Source organism: Silene latifolia, chromosome 1 (genome assembly GCF_048544455.1).
Source record: "Silene latifolia isolate original U9 population chromosome 1, ASM4854445v1, whole genome shotgun sequence".
NCBI lineage: Eukaryota > Viridiplantae > Streptophyta > Magnoliopsida > Caryophyllales > Caryophyllaceae > Silene > Silene latifolia.
Window position 1 is genome coordinate 93,304,743 of NC_133526.1, and position 26,645 is coordinate 93,331,387.

Sequence of the window (26,645 nt, forward strand, 5' to 3'; positions counted from 1 at the left end):
GCTTTATCTATGGTATTTGATGGAACGCAATTTCAATCTCGTCGGATATTCAGATGCCGATTAAGCAGGATGTTCCCTAGACAGGAAAAGTGCGTCAGGTGTTGCCACATTCGTTGGACCTTGCATTATCACATGGGTTTCAAAGAAGCAGAATTCAGTTGCCCTTTCAACATCAGAAGCCGAATATATTGCAGCAGGACTGGTATGTACTCAATTATTATGGCGTAAGCAACAGTTATGTGACTACGGTGTTAACGTAGGTTGTATTCCTATTTTATGCGATAATACGAGTGCTATTATTATTTCCAAAACCCCGCGCAGCACTCGCGTACCAAACACATTGAAATTAGACACCATTTTATACGTGACCATGTTGAGAAAGGGAATATAAAACTCGAATTTTGTAGTACTGAAAAACAATGGGCAGACATTTTGACAAAATCATTAGCTAGAGGACGTTTTAAGACTTTATGGTTGGAAATTGGTTTAATCGGTGGTACCTAAGCTTCTATATATGTTTAATCTCTCAATGATTGATTAGTATAGATAAGATTGTATGTCTGTGTCCGTATATTGCGTTGCATGAATATTTACGTTTATAGAAATTTGTTCATCGTATATATTATTCTATTTGTATTTAAGAATTTGTGTGGCATACAAATTTTATCTTTTACCAAAATTGAGATACATCATATTATTCTATTTACTAAATTCTATCAAAATCTTTCTTAAATCTCCTATATGATATATCTCGTCCAATTACATGCCATATCTATCTTAAAATTCTTCATGCATTAGTTACCTTATTTATATTAACAACTATCTTCCTATACCTAAACCTAGATTCCTAAACTATAACCTATAATTACACCCTAAATCGTGTAACATCGACCAAACCCCCCACTTGCCTTCACTTTTTACTTTACCAAATCTTTACACAATCTCCATTATAATCATCATCTTCAACCTTTCAACTATGACACCTCCACATGCACACACACGGTCCTCAACCCGAAATCAACACCAACATCATCCATGCAATCAATCACAACAACCTATATCCCATCAACCTAATTCTTCTACCTATACTCCGACGAACCAACAACCATCACCTCCATCCTCCCTGTTTCGTGGTCGGGATGAGACGATTTCTGAGGGAAAAAGGCGTCGGCTTACCAAAGGGAAAAATAAGATGGTTGTAGATGAAGTTGAGGAATATCATGAACCCAAAGTTGTTGTTCGGGATGGGATTTCAAGGACTCTGTTTCGGGAGCCCTCGAAAAGTGCAACCAAGGCTGGTTTGAACTAGGTTCGCATGACCAAGGGAGAAAGCATCTTGGTCTCTCGGGTTTTGCAGTATTCAATTCATGGTGGAAGGTAGTACCCTAAATATTGGTTGTCTCAAATTCCGTCTCTTAAGTTCTTTGTCGATTTTCTTGAATTTCAAGGTTAGAGTGATTTGAGTCGGTTTTCGGGTCCCACTTATCCGATTGAGGTTATACAGTTCTTTGCATCGGTAAAAGTTAAGGAGGGTGTGTTGCATGCGGTCGTGAATGGTGTCGATATCACCGTCACTATTGACGACTTTTGCTCTGCTTTTAAGGTTCCTCATGATGGAATCAATATTAATCCGAGTTTGGAGTGGTCTAATATTGATGATGATAAACAATTGGTTATCAAAAGGTACTTTGATGAGGTTGCTTCTGAGAATAACAATATTGTGGTTCGTCCTCTCTCGGCCAAAATCAAGTTTTTCTTGAACTTTTTATGGAACACCATTGTTCCGAGAAGGGGCGGACGGGATAAAGTGTCTAGTTATGAGGTTATAATTGTGTATTCATGGTTGGAGGGTCGGAAAATTAATTTGGCTAGTCTTGTGTTTAACCGAATTGTTCAAACCAGCATAACCGTCACCAAGGAAAAACATTGCACTACTCTTGATCTCCCATATGGTATGTGGATTTCAAGATTATTAGAAATTAAACGGGTTGTCGGTAGGGAGAGTTACGGTGTAAGTGCAGAAGACGGTATGTGTGACCGTGTGATTAAGCTGATGGGTCTCGGGTTTGAAGGACCCGAATTGGTCTTTGCTAAGAGTGTTGATAAGAATACTAATGAAGTTGGAGGGGTGGCTATGGAAGCCAAATTAGATGCTTTTATGGGATCTTTAATGGCTAAGTTTGAGGAGCAAACCACCGCCTTGGCTACGGCTATGTCTCGGGTTGGACCATCACGGTCCTTGGTTGGTGGCTTGGATAGTGCTCCGGTTTATACGTGGATGGAAGGGGTCGATAAGAGGCTTGCGGATTTCGAGAGGTATTTGGTGGCTATTCGTGAGGAAGTGTTCCAACACGGTCATCGTCTTTCTTACCTTACTAGTCAAGGGGGCGCTTTAGTTAAAGACGGAAAAGCTATGATGGCGGATCAAGCTCTTACTTTGGAGGCGACAAAGGCCTTGTTTTTGAAGGTGCTTAACTTCGAGACAAGCCTTCAAGCCCAAGCTACACTTGTGCGGAGTTCGTTTGATCGTCTTGATGCCTTGGAATTTCGTACTCGTCCTGATTACGTTAATCCTTACCAAACCCGTCACACTTAGCTTTGCCTTACTCCTCCCCTGTTTTTGCATTTTCCTCTTATTGCCTTAAGTTTCTTTTGGTGTATTTTGCCTTCTAAACTTGTCACCATTCGGACCATTTTTGCATACTACTTGTGGTTATGGCCCAAGTAGTTCTTAAACATGTTCTTTAATTCGGCCCATTTGGCTTAAACATGTTTTCTTTGGTTTGTATGCTACCTTAATTCGTAGATACTTATGGTTATTTACGGTTTATTAGGTTTCTTATTCGTTCTTATCTCTTGTCTCGTCGTATATTATTCTAGTAATTTTATATTTGTTCTTATCTTTTCGATGATGTCAAGAGGGGGAAAAGAACGTCTATGGTAAGCATTTGCCTAAGCTTGCTCCTTGTCAAGACCAATTGTCTCTTAAAGTCCTTTAAGTTTCGGTCTTGAATATAATCGTTTGATCTTGCATTGATCTTAATCTATAAAGATGACGGTATTATATTGAGGGGGAACTATATACTTAGTCACAATTCTATGAGACTTGCCATCATCAAAAAGGGGGAATTTGTTGAACCATATAGAATATATGTTTATGTTTTGATGATGTCAAGAGTACTTTATATTATATATACTTGTTGCGCGTAATTGTTCGTTTAGTCTCTTCAGATTAGACTTATTATTTGCAAAGCTTAAAGGATTGTTATGAAAGTATACAAGAATTTATTATGATCAAGCTCTCAATCAAGGATCAACATATTGCAAGATAGTGAAGGAATTATTCAAGCGTCATGAGAAGATGAAGCTCATCTAAAGATTTATCAAGCTTGAATGATGAAATAGCCTATACTCGAAGATCACCTAAGAAGATTAGAATAGTGTAGGTGATTATCTCATAATGGTAATATAAGAATGGATTTCTTATGTTAGTAAGGTTATAGCTTCACAGCTATAACATTACTTATGAAAGAGCTCAATGTTATAGCTCTTCTACTATAACATTGAAATGCTAAGCTTATATAACGCGCGATTTAAGAAGTTTTCAAATTGTTTTTGAAAAATATTTTTGTCTCTTTTAAATGTTTTAGCAAATAATATTTATTTAATGAGGAAGCCCATATTCATATTGAGTGTGATTTTTAATCTTATAATTAGTAATTATATTGGATCAACATATGAGTTGAGCTGTATTACTAATTAGGGTTTCTAGTATGGCATACTCTTAAACCCTAAATCTAACCTAATATCAAGCTAAGGTTTTCACGAAAAACGAGGCATATGAGCCGTGTTGGTTTCGTGTGATCTTAAGGATAAAAGTTGCTTATTGTTAATATTTTATTCTCTAGAATTATCTTAACATATCTTTTATATTTAGCTTCATATGGTTATTTATGATAAGGATATTTTTGTTATGGAAAATCTTATCATATCTAAAGATTTAAGGAAAAGATAATAGGAGAATAATTTATAAATTATCTCTTGGAATATTCTTTATTATCTCTTAGGGTTTTAAGGAAAGAAATAACAAAGATATGATTTGTTTACATATCCGTTATTTCGGCCTCTAGGGTTTCGTGGAAACCGTGTGCTCTGCTTCCTCCCTTGCTATAAATACTTCACTCTTTGCTACATTTGAAAGTAAGACCTTTGAGCATAATTTGATTTTATTTTTAAAAGCAAAACCGTGTTTTACAAGAAAAAACCGTTTTGTTATTTTGAAAAGGTCGTGCGTCTTATATACTTGTGCATTCATTCTTTTGTTATCGATATAAGATAATAGTGCTTAATTGATTTCTTACTCGTTCATCAACGTGAACTTTTAGTAGAATCATTAGTGCTTTCTTATTAGCGTAAGTTAGTCACTCGAGTATTTAACGGTACTCACTTAAGTTACAACTAGGGTTAGTTGTACGAGTTGGATTAGTAAATTTGTAATCCGTAGAAAGGTATTAAATTTATTAATCGAGAATAGTGGACGTAGGTTTCGATTTGTGAAACTGAACCACTTCAAAAACCCGTGTGTCTCTCTTTCTCTTTCGTTTATTTGCATTGTTTTAATTCGTTAATCAATTGATTAGTTAAAGTTTAATCAATAAACTTTAAATAATTAACTATACACGTGCAATCGAAAAAGTAGGTTAAAGTTTTTAATCCTCAATTCACCCCCCCCCCCCCCTCTTGAGTATTTCGGATCGATAGACTCTTCAACTTTGGATTTCATCATTATTTGGGTCAAATTAATGGGCTTGTTGAAGTATCCGGTTCAGATCTAGTTTAGATAAGGATGGATTATTTCGAATATGGGATCATAGCTTAGCATTGAGTTGCTAAAGACGAGTCTCCGCTAAAAAAAAAATCGAATCTTGGGGAAGTGTAGTTTTGCAAATCTATTTCGAATAATGGAAAATTAAGTAAAATGTAACTTTTTTTGGCCAATTTGTCACAATTCTTCACTTATTTTTACCAATTTGTCATATCTTAAAAGTTTTTTACCGGGCAAACACACTCCACTTTTTTACTAATTTGGTTGTTTAACCCTTAAAAAAAGATCATCTCCATTACTTTTCTCTCCATTTCCTCTCACAAAACATTACTATATTATATTACTAGTTTTAGTACCATGCAAAAATTGCACGGATTTGCTTTCAATGTTCCGATATAAAAATAAGTTTTAATATACCAACAGATTTGATTTAGTGTCATCAAAATATGAGAATATGCTATATAAGTACATTTTTATAAAAAGAATTGAATTAATCTGATAAATAAATTAACCACTAATTTAAAGGTGTGTATGTTTAATGAATATAACATAATTTTAATATCATAAGTAGATTTAATGCCAGTGCGATGTACGGGCCTATTTGTAGTCCTCTATCGTGTACAAATGTGGACACGGGCCCACCTGCATATGCCCAGCCGATCTGTGGACAATGACAGAGGTCTTTTGAAAGCCACGCTTGGCGGCGTAAAAATGCTTTTGACCGGATCGTTTTAGATCAGTCGGTTTCATCTCGGCAAGGGTCTCGAAACGATTCGATATGTTCGGAGTCACCACCTAGCATTTGTGGGATGCTCGGAACCCGTTCGAATCACAAAGCATGGTTTGGCATAGGTACTAAAGATAAGGAATCGTCCCTCTTTAGCATCCTATCTCTAGAATGACTCTCGTACGTCCTGGATAAGGTCGTCCACTATCCAAAGTTTCTGAGTAAGAGGTGAAGGTACGTATTGGGAAGCCCTTTAATCAGAAACCCAATCCCGCCATGATAGCGCCTCTCTGATCGATCTTGGTTGATTGAATGCAAAAGTTGATAAAACGGTTTAAATGCATGAATGCGCATCCAATAGTTTAAACCTAACATGTGAGAGCTTTCTACGTCGGTTGATTTAATCCAAGTATCAAGTATAAGATGCCGAGTTGGATTTAATGTTGATTTGCATGCAAGACTGAAATTAAACATCCATTTACCAAATTAGGTTTATGGTGCATAACGTGATCCATTTGTCTTAGTAAGGCATTTTGCAAATACGGTGTTTGATGAGCAAATTAGTCATCTGATCCGTCCTGTATTCGGGCTAACCGAAGTCGGGATCGTCCTAGACTAGTGCTGGAAAGGGAACATACCCTACATCAGGTAGCCAGAAGAGGCGCAAGCCTATTGGCGATGCAAGAGGGTCTCCCCTGGTTTGAAAACGGATAAAGGAATGGCCTGTTTAGGTGCGGGTCAGTCAACGATGGAAGACGTGTTCTGACCATTGAAAATTTTTTATAAAACGTGTTGAAAAATGGGTATTTGGACCCATTTTGGTTTGAAAGGGCCGTTTAGACCGCTTTTGTGTTGATTTGAAGAACGAGACTTGAATAATCGTCATTGTTTTGACGATATTCGATGTCGGGTTCGGTTTTGCAAGCTTGACATGAATAGTTTTGAAAATAATTATGAACTAATTGTATTAAGTTCATTTGAATATAATTAGTCGACATTCATCATCGTACTCGGGTTAAAATCCGACATGGTATATGGAACCAAGGATGACTTTGTGTTGATGACTAATACATTTGTTTTGAAAATGTAAAGAAATGATGAAAGGCTTTAAAATACCCTTCAAAATGTAAATAAATGAAATAAAAGGCTTTAAAATACCTTTTAAAATGTAATTAACAAATATTATCACCGAAACACAGATTAAACCGTCATGGTATGAGGAACCAAGGGTGAAAAATGTTTTATGGTTAAAAACTTGTAAAAATGGTTTGAAAATATTTGGAATGGTAAAAACCGTTCACAAATATGAAAATGAAAATAAGGGAGATGAAGAGACCAAACACGGTTTAGACTTAAGGCTGGGCAGAGTCCTTTAGGCGCGAGCCTATCTGCTACGTAAGTAGCCTCTGCCTCATCCAAAAATCCGGTTTTGGCTCATTCTTCCCATGTTTTGGACCATGTTATGCATGATTTAGCATGTTATAGTCACAAAACAAATGAAAACATGATAAAAGAAGATTTTTCCACCCTCATACTTACATGCTAGGCTTATGGTGAGAAACCGACGTAAGTGTATCAACTTGTTTGGTCGGAAAAACTCGGTTTAAAACCGTCTTGGTAAGTGTTTTGTGTGGATTTTGCGCAAGGCGAAATCAGGTCAGGATAGATTTAGGCAGGGTTAACTAGCTCTAATTTATCTGTGAGTTAGGTTGACAGGGTATAATGCAAGAAAGTAAAGTACAATAAAAGAATAAAAATAAGACCAAGAATTTTGTACGTGGAAAACCCTTAAATGGGAAAAAACCACGGGCACCAAGCCAGGAGAGGATTTCACTATTTTATTGAATATTTAGCACAATAAGTCGTAATTAGTTTGAATGTTGCAAGAGAATATTGTATGCTTGTGTATATCCCGTCTTGTGTGTCTCTCAAATGAAATCCAAATGCTCCTTATATAATGATATGTTGAACGCCTGATGTTTTGTGTGGATTTTGCGCAGAGCGAAATCAGGTCAGGGTGATACTATATAGGGTTAACTAACTCTAATTAGCCTATTGGTCAAGTTGACAGGGTACGATATTATGCTGTAAATAAGATAATAAAAATAACAAGACAAACAATTTTGTACGTGGAAAACCCTTGAATGGGAAAAAACCACGGGCACCAAGCCAGGAGAGGATTTCACTATATGATTTGAGAGAATAATATTATGATGACAATAATGCTTGTGTTTCTCTGAGTAGTATGTATATATCTTCTTGCGTATGAATGATCTCTCTTCAGATCTCTCAAGTGTACTTTATATAGCTTCCCATCTTGAATGGCTGCATGATCAAGCATTAAAGGCTGAATATTCTCCATAATTTCTGGTAATAATTGCTGAATATTTCCTTCTTAATTACCGTATTTACTGCATAATCTTCACACTTAATGCTGCTTATTTATTTCCATTAATATACGCGGATTTGGTCAAATATTGTCCTGATATTTGGACCGTTGTCCTCTCCATGGCCTGGCGCCTATCTTCATGTGCCCTGAGAGCCTGGCACCCTGAGAGCCTGGCAGTCAAGTTTAGATGAAATCTTGATCGGGGTGGTCTCTGCGATTTCTAGGCCTAACAATTGCCCCTTATCTCCTCATTGGTAGTGCCAGGACGAAAAAATGAGGAGATAACTTCAATTTTGATAAGATCACCCAACGGTTAAATTTTCCCTGATCAGTTTCCTGTAACGGCTTTTTTACTGTAATTGCTGACGCGTGGTTTATTTACTGCAACTTCCTTAATTATTTTGCGGTTGAAACCCTAATCTTCTTTGCTATAAATACTTGGGTGCTTCATTAATTTGAACTCATCAACATAATTTCTTCGTCTTCTTTCTCTTAACTTTCTTTCTCTTCAGTTTTCTTAATTCTCAACTTCCCAAATCTCTTAATCAATCTTCCATAATTCTTCAAACAATGGTTGCAAAGAAAAAATCTACCAGGGCAGCGGTTCCTGCAACTCCTCCTCCTCAGAATCCTGAGGAAGTTTCTTCTGAAACTCTGCCTACTTCTTCTGCTGCTCCATCTCCCGCATAAGTCAAGTGATCCTCCATTGGAGATGATTTCAATATCTCATGGCGCTTTTCAATTCAAGCCTACCAAGGCTTTAAATGAGGATCAGTCTCCTGCAAACCGCTTGAAGCCTGAGTTCGAGAAAATTTTGAAGGATAAGGGGATTATCCCTGCTGATGCTGAAGTCTGGATCCCTGGGAAATCTCTTATCAGGGCTGACTGGGCTTGTCCTGGTTGGTTTTGCATCCACGACTGGGCCTTCAGGGCAGGTTGTAAGCTTCCTTTTTCTCCTCTTATGGTTGAGGTTATTAAGGAGATTGGTGTTCCCTCTTATCAATTAATGCCGATGGTGTGGAAAGTTGTATGTTCTATTGAGAACCTCTGTAAAAAACACAATGTCTCTTTTTCTCTTGATGATTTGAAGACTGTTATCTTTGTTAAAACAAACGATCCTGGCCGTATAAGTTTTAAGGTCAGGCCGTCAACTACTCCTCTTCTGAGCAATTTAGACAGTGGTCATGATAAGGGCTGGGTTGCTGGCTATATGTTTGTCAGGACCAATTCTGTGGGTCCTGATTTGGCGTATTTGAATCATGAGGCCTGTGTGGCTGGTGAGTCTTTTGGTTTCTTTCTTTGACCTGCATGTCTTTTCTGTTAGTGAAAGAATGAAAAAATAATAAGTCATACCTTTTATGTGTGCAGTTGACGACTGGGTTACTGAAACTGAGTATCCTACTCCCAATGTTTCTTCTTTCCTTGCTATCCCTCCTTTGGAGAGGTCCTGGCCTCTTTGTTGCGGGGTTGGTCACCTTCCTCGCTGTTTGAAGGCTGGCGGGGCTCCCAGGGTGGCTAAAGTGTCAGGGGCTGCTGGTGCCAGTACCTCAGGCTGTAAGTCTATTTTAATCTTTTCTTTCTTTTTACCTGGGCTTCCTGATAATGTGTTGTTTGTATTGCTGATATAGTATTTCGTGTTGCAGCTACCAGGTCGTCTGTTCGCCTTGCCAGGTTTGGCATGGCTGACCTTTCAGCCAGGCTGGCGAAAATCAAGGAGGAAGGTCCCCGGGGAGTGGGGATACTTGAGCTGTTATAGACTTGACGAGAAGTCGATGCTTCCAAGGTCGATCTGCGCTGCGCCCCCTCTTTGAAACAAGTTCAAGACCCGAAAAAGGAGGATTGAGGATGTTGACGTTTATGCCCCGGTCAGGGAGGTGAGAGCCAGGTTGGATAATATGGAGGCTGCTAGGGTGAAAATCAGGGACTATGCAGCTTCTAAATCGGATGTTATGCTCACCCTTGACCCTGTTGAGACTCATTACTCGGCGATTGCTTGATGGATCATTCGGTCAGCCTCTTGGCTGGTGCCCTGGCTGCTGTGAGGGAGGTATGTTGGCATTACTTCCATGTGTTTTGGTAGTCCTCTATTGTTGTTATAAATTATTCATACTTTTCTTGTTTTTGACCAGGGTGCTGCAGCCTGTCTCTATAATGCCTATCAGGCTACTTCTTTGGTAGCCAGGATTGATCTGATGAGATCATATTATGATAGGTTGAAGTCTGAGCTGGAATTTGCAAGGGCTGGCTTGGCTGCTAAAACTGCTGATTTGACAAAGGTGCAGGCTGAGAGGGATGCTGCTAAGACTGAGGCAGCTTCAAGCACGCGGCTGTTGCACGAGGCCCCTGGATAGGAATGAAGAGCTTACCCAGGAGAGGGATGAGTTGGAGTTCAAGTTGGATGATGCCTCCCTCTATTTCTACATCAAGGGAAGGGCGGGTGCCATGTCGGAGCCTGTCGAGGCCAGGGAAAAATGGGACCCTGCAGCTGAGATGGCTTTTGCTTCTTCGAAATATCCTGACCTGCATAATTTGGAAAATGAACAGGAGGTCGACTCTCCAGGGGAGCAGAACGTTGAGGCTGAGCCGGCTAAGAGTGGGGAGCGAGTTGTTTATCTTGCTTCGAGAAGAAGCAGTAATCTTTTTTAATTCTCAGTTGGTATTTTGGCCCATCCAGGGGGGATGTCCCTGGACAGACATTATTTTTATTTTCCTGTTTTGGGTCAGGGAGGCTCTCCCTGGCTTTTATGAATATTTTGGCGCCTTTGCCCCAGGGGGTAAAGGTTTATTAATATAGGCATGATGGCCTTCTTTTGGCTGATTTCACTTTTGTCTTTACTTGATTTGTGAGTTTCATCCTGTTGGACCTGTCAAATATTTTGTTTGCATGATTTGCGCATTATTCTGGCTAAATAACCTGCACATTTTTGTTTCAATTTTTGTCATGAGTATTTCAACCAAGTATAGTTTTTTGCTATAATGGTTGAAAGGGTGGGAAATCCGGCCTGTCAGGAGGGCTTATGTCCCCTGCCTGGCTGGAGGGCTTGGTATTCGGCCTGTCGAGAGGGCATTTTAGACTGATGGTCGGGATAAAACACCCTTACACCGTCTTGCTGCGTCCAGCCGGTTGTAATCCGTGGCAGTAAACCTAGTAAGGTCAGGCAATTATTTCATGCCTGATTGGTCCTGACTTTTTACTGTATCTGGTGGTGGTTACCAACTCGTCAGGCACAGTTAAGTGCAAAATTTTTGTTTCAGGAATATATAGTAGAGTAGCCCTCAATCCTGAATATTTATGCGTGTAATCTTTTATTATGTGTAATTGTTCAGGATTCGAAAAGTAAATATGCGGGTTAGTTGAACAGGTAGAAAATACAGGCAAGTCATATAAAGCATGTAGTTCATCACATAGCACATCAGGTTTAGTAGTGATTGAATTTGTACCTGACTGTAGCCTGATCTGATCTTTACATATGGAATAATTTTAAATGAGTTACATTCCAGGATCTTGGGATAATTTTCCCTTCTAGTGTTTGGAGCCTATATGCTCCTTGTCCAACAATTGAATCAATTAAGTAGGGGCCTTCCCATGTGGGAGCTAGCTTGCCTGCTGATTTCTCCTTTTTATTTGGAAATACTTTGCGTAGGACAAGGTCTCCTTCTTTGAAGACCCGACCACGACGTTTTTATTGTAAGTCCTGGCAACTGCTTGTTGATATGATGCCATCCTGATTTTGGCAGCGTCTCTTAGTTCTTCTGTTAGAACTAAGTTATCTTGCATCAGGTCTTTGTTTGTTTCAACGTTGTTTAGGCTGCATCTGGATGTTGGTACTCGTACTTCCGCAGGAATGACAGCTTCACAGCCATACACCAGGGAGTAAGGTGTTTGGCCTGTTGCGGTCTTTGGAGTTCTCCTGTCTGTCCATAGTACTAATGGGAGTTCTTCAGCCCATCTGCCTCGTCTTCTTTTCAGCTTCTTTTTTAGGCAGCTTATGACTACCTTGTTGCTTGACTCTGCCTGGCCATTAGCTTTTGGGTATCCAGGGGTCGATGTTACCATGTTGATATTCCACTCTTGGCAGAATGCTTGGGTCCTTTTTCCCACGAACTGAGTTCCATTGTCACATACTATTTCTGATGGGACTCAATATCTGCAAATAATGTTTGTCCTGATGAAGGCTATTACTTCTTTTTCGGTTACTTGCCTGTAAGAGTCAGCCTCAATCCATTTGGAGAAGTAATTAGTCATGGCTAACATGAAGACTTTTTGTCCTGGAGCTACAAGCAATTTTCCTACGATGTCCATGCCCCACTTTATAAATGGTCAGGGCGCGGAAATTGAATGAAGGAGTTCAGATGGCTGATGTATGATTGGTGCATGAATTTGGCAGGCTTCGCATTTTGAAGAATATTCCGAGCGATCGGCCCTCGGTGTAGGCGAGTAGCCTTGTCCTGAGAACTTTGTTTGCCAGGCTCTTTCCTCCTTTATGGTTGCCACAGTGTCCATCATGTATCTCTTGAAGTACTAGTTTGGCTTCGTCAGGCTCCAAGCATCTCAGGTAAGGTCCAGCCCGCGATCTCTTGAATAAGGTGTTGTTGATTATAGCATAAGATGAAGCTCTAATTCTAAAGGCTCTTGCCTCATGTCTTCCCTGAGGTAGTATTCCTCGGAGAAACCAATCATAATAAGGTTTAGTCCAAGAGTTACTGTCCTGATTGACAGGGTTGACACATTCGGGTTTGCGATGGTCGGCTCTAATAAGTGCACAATTGGTATTTTATCAAAAATAGCGGGGTAAAGTTTGAACCTAGGCTGGCGAGCATCACCGGGTATTCAGTCTCTAGATATTTGATCGATATCAAATGAAGGAAATTTAGCGGTAAGGTTTTTTGCATATTCTAAATACGAAATCATTTTTGCATCCTTAGCCGTATAAATTCCCTTTATTTGATTGGCAATTAAGAGTGAATCAGTTTTTACCTTTAGGTTTTGAACACCGAGGTCTAGACATACCTTTAAGCCTCGCTATCGTGGGCTTCATATTCTGCTTCGTTGTTGGTAGCTTTGAACTCACAGCTTACAGCCTGAGCTATTACATCTTCCTGGGGTGATTTAAGTACTAATCCTAACCCTGTCCCCCTGGCATTGGATGCCCTATCTATGAACAAGGTCCATTCTTGGTCTAGGGTTTTATTTTCTAGTTGGTTGACCTCTTTTATTAAGTCTGGTTCCAGGTTAGGGCTGAAGTCAGCCACAAAGTCTGCTAGGGCCTGCGATTTGATCGCGCCCGGTTCAAAGGAGATGTCATATGTGCTAATCTGTACTGACCATTTAGCCATCCTGCCTGAAAGTTCAGGTTTACGCAGGACAGATTTTATGGGTAAATTGGTCCTGACTATAATTGGGTGACTTTCGAAATAAGGTCTCAGCTTGGTACATGACATTATCAATGCTAAAACATATTTTTTCAAGTAGTCCATACCTCAACTCAGCATCTAGCAGGCTTTTACTTACATAGTAGACTGGATGTTGCTGCCCGTCCTGTTCTTTCACCATGACTGCACTGATTGCTGTGTCGGTGAGAGATAGGTATACTGACAAAGGTTCTCCCTTTTCTGGTTTAGCCAGTAAGCGTGGAGATGATAAATAGGATTTTAGATCCTGGAAAGCTGCCTCATGCTCGTCCGTCCACTGGAATTGTTTATTTTTCCTGAGTAAGTTATAGAATGTTTTGCATCTTTCAGAAGATCTTGATATAAAGCGGTTTAGGGCAGCTACCCGGCCTGTCAATTTTTGGATATCCTTGACAGACTTGGGTGACTGTAGTTCCAGCATGGCCTTTATCTATTCAGGGTTTGCTTCTATGCCTCTCTTTGTGACCATATATCCAAAAAATTTGCCTGCAGAGACCCCAAAGTGGCACTTTGCAGGGTTCAGCTTCATGTTATATTTTTCTAATATCTCAAATGCTATTTCTAGGTGCTTCACATGATCTTCTGTATTCTTAGATTTCACCACCATGTCATCTATGTATACTTCCATGATGTCACCTATCTGGTCTTTAAACATCATGTTGACTAGGCGCTGGTACGTTGCCCCTGTATTCTTCAGGCCGAAAGGCATGGCAGTGTAACAGTATATGCCTTGGTCTGTAATGAATGCAGTGCTCTCCTGGTCGGCAGGGTGCATCTTTATTTGATTGAATCCGCTGGAAGCATCCATGAATGTCAACATTTCGTGACTGACTTTTTGCGTCTACCATGGCATCAATATGAGGCAGGGGGAATGGATCTTTAGGGCAAGCTTTGTTCAGGTCAGTGTAGTCTACACAGACTCTCCACTTTCCATTCTTTTTCTGCACAACAACTACGTTAGCCAGCCACTCAGGGTACATTACTTCCCTGATCATCCCCATATCCAAGAGTTTTTCTACTTCTTCATTTATTATGGTGTTTCTTTCAGCTGCAAATTTGCGCCTTTTCTGCTGCACAAGCTTAAAAGATGGGTCAACATTGAGCTTATGAGTAATAATATCAGCACTAATTCCAGTCATATCAAAATGTGACCAAGCAAACCAAGATGATTTATTTTTAAGGAATTTTACCAGTTCAGGCCTGACATTATCTGGTGCATCAGATCCTATTAAAACATACCTGTCAGGGTACTCAGGGTCTAGAATTACCTGATTTGTTTCCATTCTGGGAGGTGCTACATACGTGCTCTGACGGTGCATCAGAATTGCTATGCCGGGACTTACCCGCCTTGAAGGCTTCAAGGCTGCTGTGTAGCACTCCTGGGCTGTCTTGTGATCCCCTTTGATTGTGGCTATGCCCCAGTCTTTTGGTATCTTGATGCACTGGTGATAGGTTGATGGTACGGCCTTGACATTGTGAATCCAGGGTCTGCCCAGGATGGCGTTGTAGGATGACAAGCAGTCAAGGACCCCAAACTTTTCATAGGATGAGACTCCCTCCACATAGGTTGGGAGGTGGATCTATCCAAGAGTGCTCCTGGTTTCACCATTGAACCCTACTAGGACGCTGGATTTTTTGGTGATTTGATCCTCGTTTATCTTCATGGCTTTCAGTACGTCAAGCATGATCAGGTTTACTGAGCTGCCTCCATCTACCAGGATCCTTCTTACTGTGTGGGTGTTCCAATCTACACATAGAAATGACCAGGCCATCATGATGAACATCGGGGATGCCCACCAGTCGCAATCATTGAAAGTGATTGTTGGAACAGATCCGGCTTGCGGGGTGACACGGTCCTCGGTGTCCTGGCTATCTTTTTTGCCGCTGAGCTTGTCAGGCCACAAATCTCTGAACCGCCTGATATGAATTTTACTTCATAGAGTGGTGGTGGTGGAGGGAGGCTGCGATCCTGCTTGTGCTCCTGATTTTCTTTATCCTGGTTTGCATTCCTGCCTTTTGACTTGATCAGGTCTTTTAAGTATCCTGATTTCAGCAGGTAGGCCACTTCCTTCCTCAGAGTGAAACAATCATCCGTGGTGTGTCCAATATCCATGTGGAATTCGCACCATTTTGAATTGTCTCTTCTGGGATTTGGATTTTCTACCTTCCTGGGCCATCTAACAGCTGTTCCCATGTTGTCAAGCCTCTGGATCAATCCTGCAGTATCAACACAAAAGTTATGTTCGGAGATAGGTGGATAAACCTTAGCCTTACCTTGATATTCATGAGTCAGGTTAACTTCTAACTGATCTGGCCTGGAATATGGAGTAGGTCTGTAATTGTTCCCTCTATTGCTTTTCCTATTGCTTTTTTTCATGATCCCTTGGTCCACTGGGTGATCCAAGCTTGTAGCTTTTATCTTCTTCCAGCCCGATGAAGGCAAGGGTCTTGGCCTGAACATCTTCGAAGGTGTGGCAGGGATACTTAGTGAGTTCACTGTATAAGTCACTATATGGTAGTGACCCCTGTCTAAATGCCTCCACTGCTGTTCCAACGTCACATCTGGGTATAGATACTTTTTCTTTGTTGAACCTTGCAAGGAATGTCTTGAGAGTTTCATCAGGCTTCTCTGTAACTCGGTAAAGGTCACTGGATCGTTTCTCCAACTCCCTGCTACTTGCGAACTGCTGGTTGAAACTGTTAATCAGGTTGGCAAAGGAATGGATACTTGCCAGGGGCGGGTTGATGTACCATTGCGGGCGGGGGCCAGTCAGGGTCGTTCCAAACCCTTTGCACATGCAAACTTGTCTGAACTCGCTAGGAATAGATGCAACCAACATCTTCTGCTTGTAAAGAGCCACGTGATTTTGTGGATCCGTGGTTCGATCATAGACCCTCATGGATGGAATTGTGAACTTCTTTGGTAGGTCTACTTTGGCTATTTCGCCTATGAAGGGTGAATCAGCATAGCTGTCAGGGGCAGCTTCTTCCATACTGGCAGGTACTCCTGGTATCTTGTCAAATTTTTCATTGAGTTTCTTGATCTTCTGAACTACTGCCATCATGATAGCCGCTGTAGATTCATCAGGTTTATCATCATTTTTCTGCTCTTCATCACCATCTACGTTAGTGATTTTAGGAGTATTTGGGCTCCCAAAACTGGAAAAATCAATGTTTTTGATGATTGATGAAAATGGGGTTCCTGGTTGGAATCTAGAGCCTGCCCCTTGGGTTTTTTCCAATTTTTGCTTCAGGGCTGACTCAGATTCTTTCAGTTGCGGGATTTTCTCGCTTCGATTTGGGCCACTTTTTCTTTCAGGCTTTCCAACTCAGCGATTTTTTGGAGAGCTGCATTCAATTGTTCTTCAACGGTGGGTTGGGCCATTTTTGTAGGTTTTTAAGTTTTTGTAAGATAAGAAAAAAAGATTAAAGAGTTAGATGCCCCACGGTGGGCGCCAATTATTTTGTGTGGATTTTGCGCAGGGCGAAATCAGGTCAGGGTGATACTATGTAGGGTTAACTAGCTCTAATTAGCCTATTGGTCAGGTTGACAGGGTACGATATTATGTTGTAAATAAGATAATAAAAATAACAAGACAAACAATTTTGTACGTGGAAAACCCTTGAATGGGAAAAAACCACGGGCACCAAGCCAGGAGAGGATTTCACTATATGATTTGAGAGAATAATATTATGATGACAATAATGCTTGTGTTTCTCTGAGTAGTATGTATATATCTTCTTGCGTATGAATGGTCTCTCTTCAGATCTCTCAAGTGTTCTTTATATAGCTTCCCATCTTGAACGGCTGCATGATCAAGCATTGAAGGCTGAATATTCTCCATAATTGCTGGTAATAATTGCTGAATATTTCCTTCTTAATTACCGTATTTACTGCATAATCTTCACACTTAATGCTGCGTATTTATTTCCATTAATATACGCGGATTTGGTCAAATATTGTCCTGATAATTGGACCGTTGTCCCCTCCATGGCATGGCGCCTATCTTCATGTGCCCTGAGAGCCTGGCAGTCAGGTTTAGATGAAATGCTGATCAGGGTGGTCTGCGGATTTCCAGGCCTAACACCTGGTTTATCTCTCCATAAATGCCAAATATTCTGTCTTAATTATCCGCAATAATATCCATTATTACGTCCTTAATTACTGCCTTAATTGTAGAACCTTTCCAATTAATGTTATGCGCGTATTCTTCTTATAATATGATTTCCTGGTCTAATATCGTCCTGATATTTTGACTGTTGTCCTCTCCATGGCCTGGCGCCTATCTTCATGTGTCCTGGTAGCTTGACATCCTGACATCCTGACAGTCAGTCCAAGGCAAGATATTGATCAGGGATATCTGCGGATTTTCAGGCCCAACAATTGCCCCTTATCTCCTTATTTTTGGTGTGTCAGGACAAAAAATAAGGAGATAACTTCTAATGATGGAAAACTGCGCAAAGGTTGCTTTGTGACTAACCAGCTTCTGTAACGGCTAGTTGTTCAGTTTATGCCACGTGTTACAATCACTGCAACTTCCCTAATTATTACCCTTCCAAGTTGCGGTTGAAACACTAGTTTTACCGCCTATAAATACTTCCTCACTTCATTAAGTTGATCTTCACCAAAAAATCTATTCTCTTCTCTTCTAATAATCTCCTTCTCCATCTTTCTTAATTTCCAGATTTTAACCTTTAATTAATTTTTAGCAATCTTTTAATAATGGCCGCAAAAAAGAAATCTTCCAGGGGGGCAGTATCTCCTGGAACTCTGATAAGCTTATCGCGTACCTATGCAAAGATAAATTCCCTAAACAACAAGTTAATGTAGCAATAGGGGTCGAACACAAGGAAACGGGAATTACTTCGTGAATTGCTATGGGTAGATTTTTATCAAGGTCGATTACGATTTGGTTTGGTTTGGTTGTTTGATGATTGAAAAGAATTATGATGTAAATTATATAATAAAAGAGAGTCTAAGGGGTTCGGGTCACGCATGCAAAGGTAAACATATAATCATGATAAACTTGGTACTAATAACATTGTCAATTGCTTAGGCTTAAAGATACCCATCTTACGATATTAGCATCAACCATAGACCGGGTCCTAGAGAAACTCTCGTCCATGACTAGGTCGTCCTACTATACATGCTTAGTCTAATTCAATTCCGTGCCTCTCGACTTATAGAACGAATAAACAAACTTAATCAATTGAATAGGGCCCTAAACAAAGATTAAACATTGTGGCACAAGCATGTGATAGAAGCAATATGAACAATATTATTATTAACTTATTTTATCATGTTACATATTTGATTTTACATGGCTCCCCTAGCCCATAAACTAGGAAATTTAGCTACTCATATTTGTAAAGGAAATGCAAATGATATTTAGATTATAAGGCATATTGTAGTAATTATAACTAAAGTGGAAATTGTATACTAATGATGAAATGTAAAGGACTAATACTAAACTCATAAACAAAATACAAAATGTAAATAATAGAAAGATTACCAAAGTAGGAGCTTGATAGACTAACTTGGAAACCAAATGCTTGAATATATAAATAACCAAATGTTTAACAACTACAAGCTTAACGATATTGAAAACTAATGAGAAAACAAATGAGAGAAGTATAATGCTTAAGGCTATGAAGAACTAAAATGAGACGTGAAAATTGGATGATCAAAGCCTCGGAATACCTCTCCTATTTATAGGAGAGGAAAGCAAAACGTAAGCATTGAAGATGACTATGGCCCCGATCGGGGTTGCATGGCCCCGATCGGGGTCGTGTGTCTCCGTGTTATTTCTCTTAATTCCTCTCTTAATTGCAAATGGTATCCAATGTTGGTGATTAATTGTGCGATTAATCACCCGGTTAAGACCTTAATTCTTGGCATCCTAGGTAGCTTGGAATCCTATCTTTTCCACCTTGACTTGGACTTTGAAGTTGGGCTTGACTTTGATTGTTGACAATCATTTGAATTACACAATTTGATCCACCAATTTCTTCATGCAAACCCATGCCAATTCTCCATGCTAGTCCAAAACTTGGTTTCATTTAGCCATAGTACTCTAATAGCTCATCTTGTAGTATTTTAGCTCCAAAAAGCTTAAGTATCCTACAAAACATGTTAAGACAAGCAAACACACTAGAATAACAAATATTAGCTCACAACACTATGATAATAAGTGCCAAAAGACATGTAAAATGAAGCTAATATAGGGGGTGAACGTATATAAAATATGCACTTATCAAACTCCCCCAAGCTAAACCCTTGCTTGTCCTCAAGCAAGAAACCAAATCCCATCAATTGCAATATCCAAATAACCTAAGCATAATGATTTAGAAACCCGAAACAACATGGGCAAGGAATAAAGCAAAGCATGGTTGAGATTTACATGACGGCGTAGCATAGAAAACTTTGAATGAACCTTTGACCTCTTGCATGATCTTTTGACTTATGGACTCTCACGGGGCACTCAAACTCTTTTTATGTGAAAGGTCAATTTTGTGCAAAACACTCAACTATCCTCGACCTATAATAATGTGCCCGCAATCTAATATGGTAAACAATCAAAACTAGCAAGCCAAAACACTCAAATGTAAGCATGATAGAGAAGCCAGATGAGTAGGAAGAAGGCAAATAAACATGGGTAAGAAGGGGGAACAAACGAATTATGGTAATGTGGAGCTAAGTCAAGCTAGCAACTACCAAATTGTAAAGGTGCTCAATCCCAATTCCAACCCAATTTTGCAATTCAAACCATGAGAAAATCCTCCAAAATATATGAATAATGCTTGAGAATTTTTCACATCTTTTCTTCTTCTCTTTTTTCAATGCATACTTCTTCTTTTTTCATTTTTCCATCTTCATTTTTTTCATTTTTCTTTCATTTTCCAATTTCATCACTTCAACTTTTTCATTTCTCTTCTTTTCTTTTTTTTTTTCTTGAGCATTAAGACCAAGCTCACATGATATTCAAACTTTGAAACAAATCCCAATTGAGCACCCAAACAAAACCAAACAAAGCTACTAGCTCAACAAGGGTAGGCAAGTTATAATGTAGCTAGGGAAAATGTTTATGAAAGGGGTCAAAAAGGCAATTATATTCATGTGAATGGCTCCAAAATGCTATAACAAGTGAATGTATGCTTACCAAGAGATGACATGAAGACCATACTTGTGCGTTTTGATGTAACACACTTCATAAGGAGACCTACACTCACCTAAGAGAGACCGGATATGGATGCATCGGTCAAAGAGAGGCTCTACCTTACCATCTTGTAGCTTGCCAATAGTCAAGATCAAGCCTATTTGGTTCATCCTCCATCTCCCACCTACTATGTCAAGACATCCCCATGTAGCTAATATCCCAACATGAAAGAATAAATCATTAGCAACAAGCCATTGTTAGGATAAGCAAAGAGGAAAGTAGGTTACAAGCTAGCACAAAGCAAAAATTTCTCTCAAAAATTTTCAAATTTTCTACACTACATGCAAACTATACTATATGCAAATGCAATATCTCCCCCCAAGCTAAACATCACATTGTCCTCAATGTGCCAACTATCCAAAACACCCAATCATACCATAAAAATGGCTCAAAGCACAAAACAGGAAGGACTAGAGGTTATGTTTAATGGGATGCAAGATCTAAACTAAAAAGCAATTAAAACTTACTCGACTTGCTAATCTCCCCCAAGCTAGCATGAATTCGGGGGGATGTAAATGTTTCTTTGTGACTTTAGCAAAGGAATGCGAAGAAACGAGGGAGAAAGGAGGAAATGAGTACCGTCGGGTATGTGTGAATGATAAAAAGAAATCTACCCTTTTTTACCCGTATAGAACAAAGGCCAAGAAGTCACAGAGCCATGACCCCGATCGGGGCCACCCAACCCCGATCGGGGTTGACCTCCTCTTTGGGTTTTGACTCTTTTCCGCATTTGTTTTAACTCCTTCTCGTTTTTCGAAAACCACGTCCCCGAACGGGGTTCTGGCATGGGGCTGCGTGCCATATTCTCTTTTAATTCTTCTTCCTTCATTTTCACCTAAAAATCACAAAAAGAAACATTATCAAGTCAAGTATTTTATTACTAATCTACGAAAAACAATAAAATGCAGAAATTTAAAAACAAAAATAAATAAAAGCAATAAAAAGCTTGGGTTGCCTCCCAAGAAGCGCTGGTTTAACGTCCCGCACGACGTAAGAAGCTATTTGAGTCAAGTTTTGTTCTTGAGCTTGCCACCAACCAAGCTCCATTGCATAGCTATCTTTGCATTTCTTAACCATTTGAAATTCTTCAAATAAAATTTCCCTTTCTTCTTTTTGGCACTCTTAGCAATAGTGCCCTTAGCATCGTCACCTACAAAACAAACAACACCCACATCGTCCTCCAACGGATCCATTAGTGAGGATCCAAGCATAGTAGAGGCATAAGAAGAGTCCGCAGTGCTAAGTAAATAACAAGACTCTTGTAACATTGGGCTTCTAATGGTGTTGTTTTTGCTAAAAGAAACCCGGTCATCACCTACTTCCAACGTCAACTTCCCATTTTTCACATCAATTAACGCACCCGCGGTGCGTAAAAATGGCCTACCCAATATAATTGGGGTTTGTGAATCCTCGGCCATGTCAAGTATGAGGAAGTCAACGGGTATGAAAAACTTGCCAACTTTGACGGGTACGTCTTCTAAGACACCTAAAGGTTGTTTTAAAGAACGGTCCGCCATTTGCAATGTTGTACTTGTGCATTTTAAAGCACCCATGTTAAGTTTTTCATAAAGAGAGTAAGGCATGACACTCACACTAGCACCTAGGTCGCAAAGGGCCTTATCAATGGTATATGTGCCTATAGTGCAAGGAATAGAATAGCTACCGGGGTCCTTAAGTTTCGGGGGAGACTTGTTTTGTAAGAGTGCACTACACTCTTCGGTGAAAGCAATGGTCTCAACCTCATTGAAGGATCGCTTCTTTGAGAGGATTTCCTTCATAAACTTTGCGTAGGAGGGGACTTGGGTAATCAATTCCATAAACGGGATGGTGACTTGCAAATTCTTACAAACTTCCAAAAATTTAGCAAACTTACCTTCCTCCTTGTGCTTTGCTAGACGATGGGGAAATGGTACTTGAACAACTTCTTTTGGAGGAGCATCCTCCACATCTTTCACTATCTCTTTCTCATTCTCCTTAGGAGCATCCACTTCCTTTGAAACGGCATCACTCTCCTTAGCATTAGGAGAGATTTCTTCAACAACCACCTCATCACTTTCCTTTGGCATAGGAGACCCAACATCTTTGGCATCAAGCTTGCTCTTCCTCTTTAGCATCAACAGTCGGTGGGGAAATGGTACACGGTCCCTAACAAGAGGCTCTTCACTAGCCTTCTTTTTGTCATCTCCCCCAAGCTTAGCCTTTTTAACAACCACCTCATCATCCAAAGTCATGGATGGCCCATCATAGCTTGAACCACTTCTCAAGGAAATAGAATTAACGGTTTCATGTGGTTGCTCACCTTGGGGAGGTAGTTGACCATTCTTCCTTTGAGAGCTAGAAGCGGCTAATTGAGCCACTTGTTGTTCCAACATCTTGACCGCGGCACTATGAGCTTGATCATTTTTTTGAATTTGAGCCAATAATTCCCTTTGCATTTGGATGATCATGCCCTCAAGCTTACCAACTCCTTGATTGTTTTGTTGGGCATTTTGTGGTGGATTTTGTTGGTAATTGTTTTGTGGGGGCCTTTGTTGATTTTGATAACCCGGTGGAGGGATATACTTTTGTTGTTGAGGAACATAGGCATTTTGTTGTGGTGGGGGTTGAGGGTTAAGCACATTGTTGCTATTGTAAGACAAGTTTGGATGAAATTTTGTATTCGGGTTATAAGTGTTGGAAAATGTACCCGGTGGATATGAACTTTGTCTAAAAGCTTGAAAAGCATTTACCTCTTCCATAGGGGCTCGGCAATCAGCGGCATAATGACCCGCACCTCCACAATCGTCACAAACAATGATTTGGCTCGTTGAAGACACAACATTGAGTTGTTGGATGGAATCTTTAGCATCTCTTTCCGCCAATTGTTGTTGAAGCAAGGCAATTTGAGCTAGCAAAACAGAGTTATTAGAGGATTCTTCTTTACCTTTGGGTGGCACAACTCGGGAATTGACATATTGGGCATCATGGACCGCCATAGACTCGATCGTGGCATGAGCAAGATCGGTGTCAATTTGATCAAACCGCCCATTGTTGGCGGAATCAAGAATCCTTCGGGACTCGGCACAACATCCATTGTAGAATGTTATTGCTAGAAACCAATCATCTAGCCCATGATGTGGGCATTGCCTTTGAAGCTCTTTGTACCTCTCCCAAGCCTCATATAAGCTCTCAAGAGCTTGTTGACGGAATCCGGTGATTTGGCTCCTCAAAGTTTGAGTTTTCTCCGGTGGAAAAAACTTTTGGTAAAAAGCAAGAGCCAATGTCTCCCAATTGGTGATTCCCATGGCGGTGCGGTCAAGGCTATTGATCCAAAGCTTGGCCTTGTCCTTCAAAGAGAAAGGGAACAGTATTTCCCTTATTTGGGCTTGGGTGACACCCGTTTGACGGATCATGGAGCAATAGTCACAAAAGTTTTGCACATGCAAATTGGGATCCTCCAATGGACTTCCTCCAAATTGCTTCCTCTCCACAAGGCTAATAAAAGCCGGTTTGATCTCGAAGTCCGGCGCGGTGATTTGAGTGGTTGTGATTCCGGCCGGAAGCATGGCCGCGGTGGGCTTTGAGTGATCGGAAAGTTTCACCATCTTTTTGGTAGTAGATGGTGATGGTGGTGGAGATGATGAACAAGAAACCTCCTCCTCTTCAAGAACCTCTAGATCGTCTAAGTAAGACTTTCTAGCACTTTCAACTTGGATGGGAGAAGAGGCTTCTTTCACTTCCTTCCAAAAACGTCGTCTTCTCCTAAAGGTTTTCTCGGGATCGGAATCCGGTGAAAGCAATTCTCCCTTGCGTGAGGACCTGGGCATAAGACAACAATTTCTAGAGAAGTGATAAGTAACGGTCTTAAGGAACAAATGTTCCCCAAGACAAAGGAAGACAAGATAAAAATCGACAATTCAAAAAGCAATAAAACCGTTTCCCCGGCAACGGCGCCAAAATTTGATAGGCTTATCGCGTACCTATGCAAAGATAAATTCCCTAAACAACAAGTTAATGTAGCAATAGGGGTCGAACACAAGGAAACGGGAATTACTTCGTGAATTGCTATGGGTAGATTTTTATCAAGGTCGATTACGATTTGGTTTGGTTTGGTTGTTTGATGATTGAAAAGAATTATGATGTAAATTATATAATAAAAGAGAGTCTAAGGGGTTCGGGTCACGCATGCAAAGGTAAACATATAATCATGATAAACTTGGTACTAATAACATTGTCAATTGCTTAGGCTTAAAGATACCCATCTTACGATATTAGCATCAACCATAGACCGGGTCCTAGAGAAACTCTCGTCCATGACTAGGTCGTCCTACTATACATGCTTAGTCTAATTCAATTCCGTGCCTCTCGACTTATAGAACGAATAAACAAACTTAATCAATTGAATAGGGCCCTAAACAAAGATTAAACATTGTGGCACAAGCATGTGATAGAAGCAATATGAACAATATTATTATTAACTTATTTTATCATGTTACATATTTGATTTTACATGGCTCCCCTAGCCCATAGACTAGGAAATTTAGCTACTCATATTTGTAAAGGAAATGCAAATGATATTTAGATTATAAGGCATATTGTAGTAATTATAACTAAAGTGGAAATTGTATACTAATGATGAAATGTAAAGGACTAATACTAAACTCATAAACAAAATACAAAATGTAAATAATAGAAAGATTACCAAAGTAGGAGCTTGATAGACTAACTTGGAAACCAAATGCTTGAATATATAAATAACCAAATGTTTAACAACTACAAGCTTAACGATATTGAAAACTAATGAGAAAACAAATGAGAGAAGTATAATGCTTAAGGCTATGAAGAACTAAAATGAGACGTGAAAATTGGATGATCAAAGCCTCGGAATACCTCTCCTATTTATAGGAGAGGAAAGCAAAACGTAAGCATTGAAGATGACTATGGCCCCGATCGGGGTTGCATGGCCCCGATCGGGGTCGTGTGTCTCCGTGTTATTTCTCTTAATTCCTCTCTTAATTGCAAATGGTATCCAATGTTGGTGATTAATTGTGCGATTAATCACCCGGTTAAGACCTTAATTCTTGGCATCCTAGGTAGCTTGGAATCCTATCTTTTCCTCCTTGACTTGAACTTTGAAGTTGGGCTTGACTTTGATTGTTGACAATCATTTGAATTACACAATTTGATCCACCAATTTCTTCATGCAAACCCATGCCAATTCTCCATGCTAGTCCAAAACTTGGTTTCATTTAGCCATAGTACTCTAATAGCTCATCTTGTAGTATTTTAGCTCCAAAAAGCTTAAGTATCCTACAAAACATGTTAAGACAAGGAAACACACTAGAATAACAAATATTAGCTCACAACACTATGATAATAAGTGCCAAAAGACATGTAAAATGAAGCTAATATAGGGGGTGAACGTATATAAAATATGCACTTATCAAACTCCACCCGTTCAAAATCCTGAGGAAACTACTTCTGAAAATATTCCTTCATCTTCTGCAACTCAACCTCCTATGGTTGGTAAAACGAATGATTCTACTCTTGAGATGATTTCAATTTTCCATGGTGATTTCCAATTCAAACCCACAAAAGCTCTGAAAGATGATCAGTCTCTCTCAAATCGCCTGAAGCCTAAATTTAAAAAGGTGCTGAAAGATAAGGGAATCATTCCTGCTGATTTCGAAGTTTGGATCCCTGAAAATTCTCCTATCAGGGCTGACTGGGCATGTCCTGGTTGGTTCTGTATTCATGATTGGGCCTTCAGGGCAGGTTGTAAGCTTCCTTTTTCTCCTCTTATGGTGTAGGTTATTAAAGAAATTGGTGTCCCTTCTTATCAGTTGATGCCTATGATATGGAAAGTGGTCTGCTCTGTTGAGTATCTCTGCAAAAAGCACAATATTTCGTTTTCCCTTGATGACCCGAAGACCGGCTACGCTGTCAAAACCAATAGCCCTGACCGTATAAGCTTTAAGGTCAGGCCTTCCACTACTCCCCTTCTCATCAATCTGGACAGTGGCCATGACAAGAACTGGGCTGCTGAGTACATGTTTATCAGGACCAATTCTGTGGGCCCTGATCTGGCATATTTGA

At 39.9% G+C, this 26,645-nt stretch overlaps 1 non-coding gene across 1 annotated transcript; it reads left to right on the top strand.

Annotated features, from left to right (window-relative positions):
- The first annotated feature begins 23,675 nt into the window (after positions 1–23,675).
- On the top strand, positions 23,676–23,782 carry LOC141619382 (small nucleolar RNA R71). The gene has a single exon (XR_012531688.1). It is a non-coding gene; the product is annotated as a small nucleolar RNA R71 (small nucleolar RNA).
- The last annotated feature ends 2,863 nt before the right edge of the window (positions 23,783–26,645 follow it).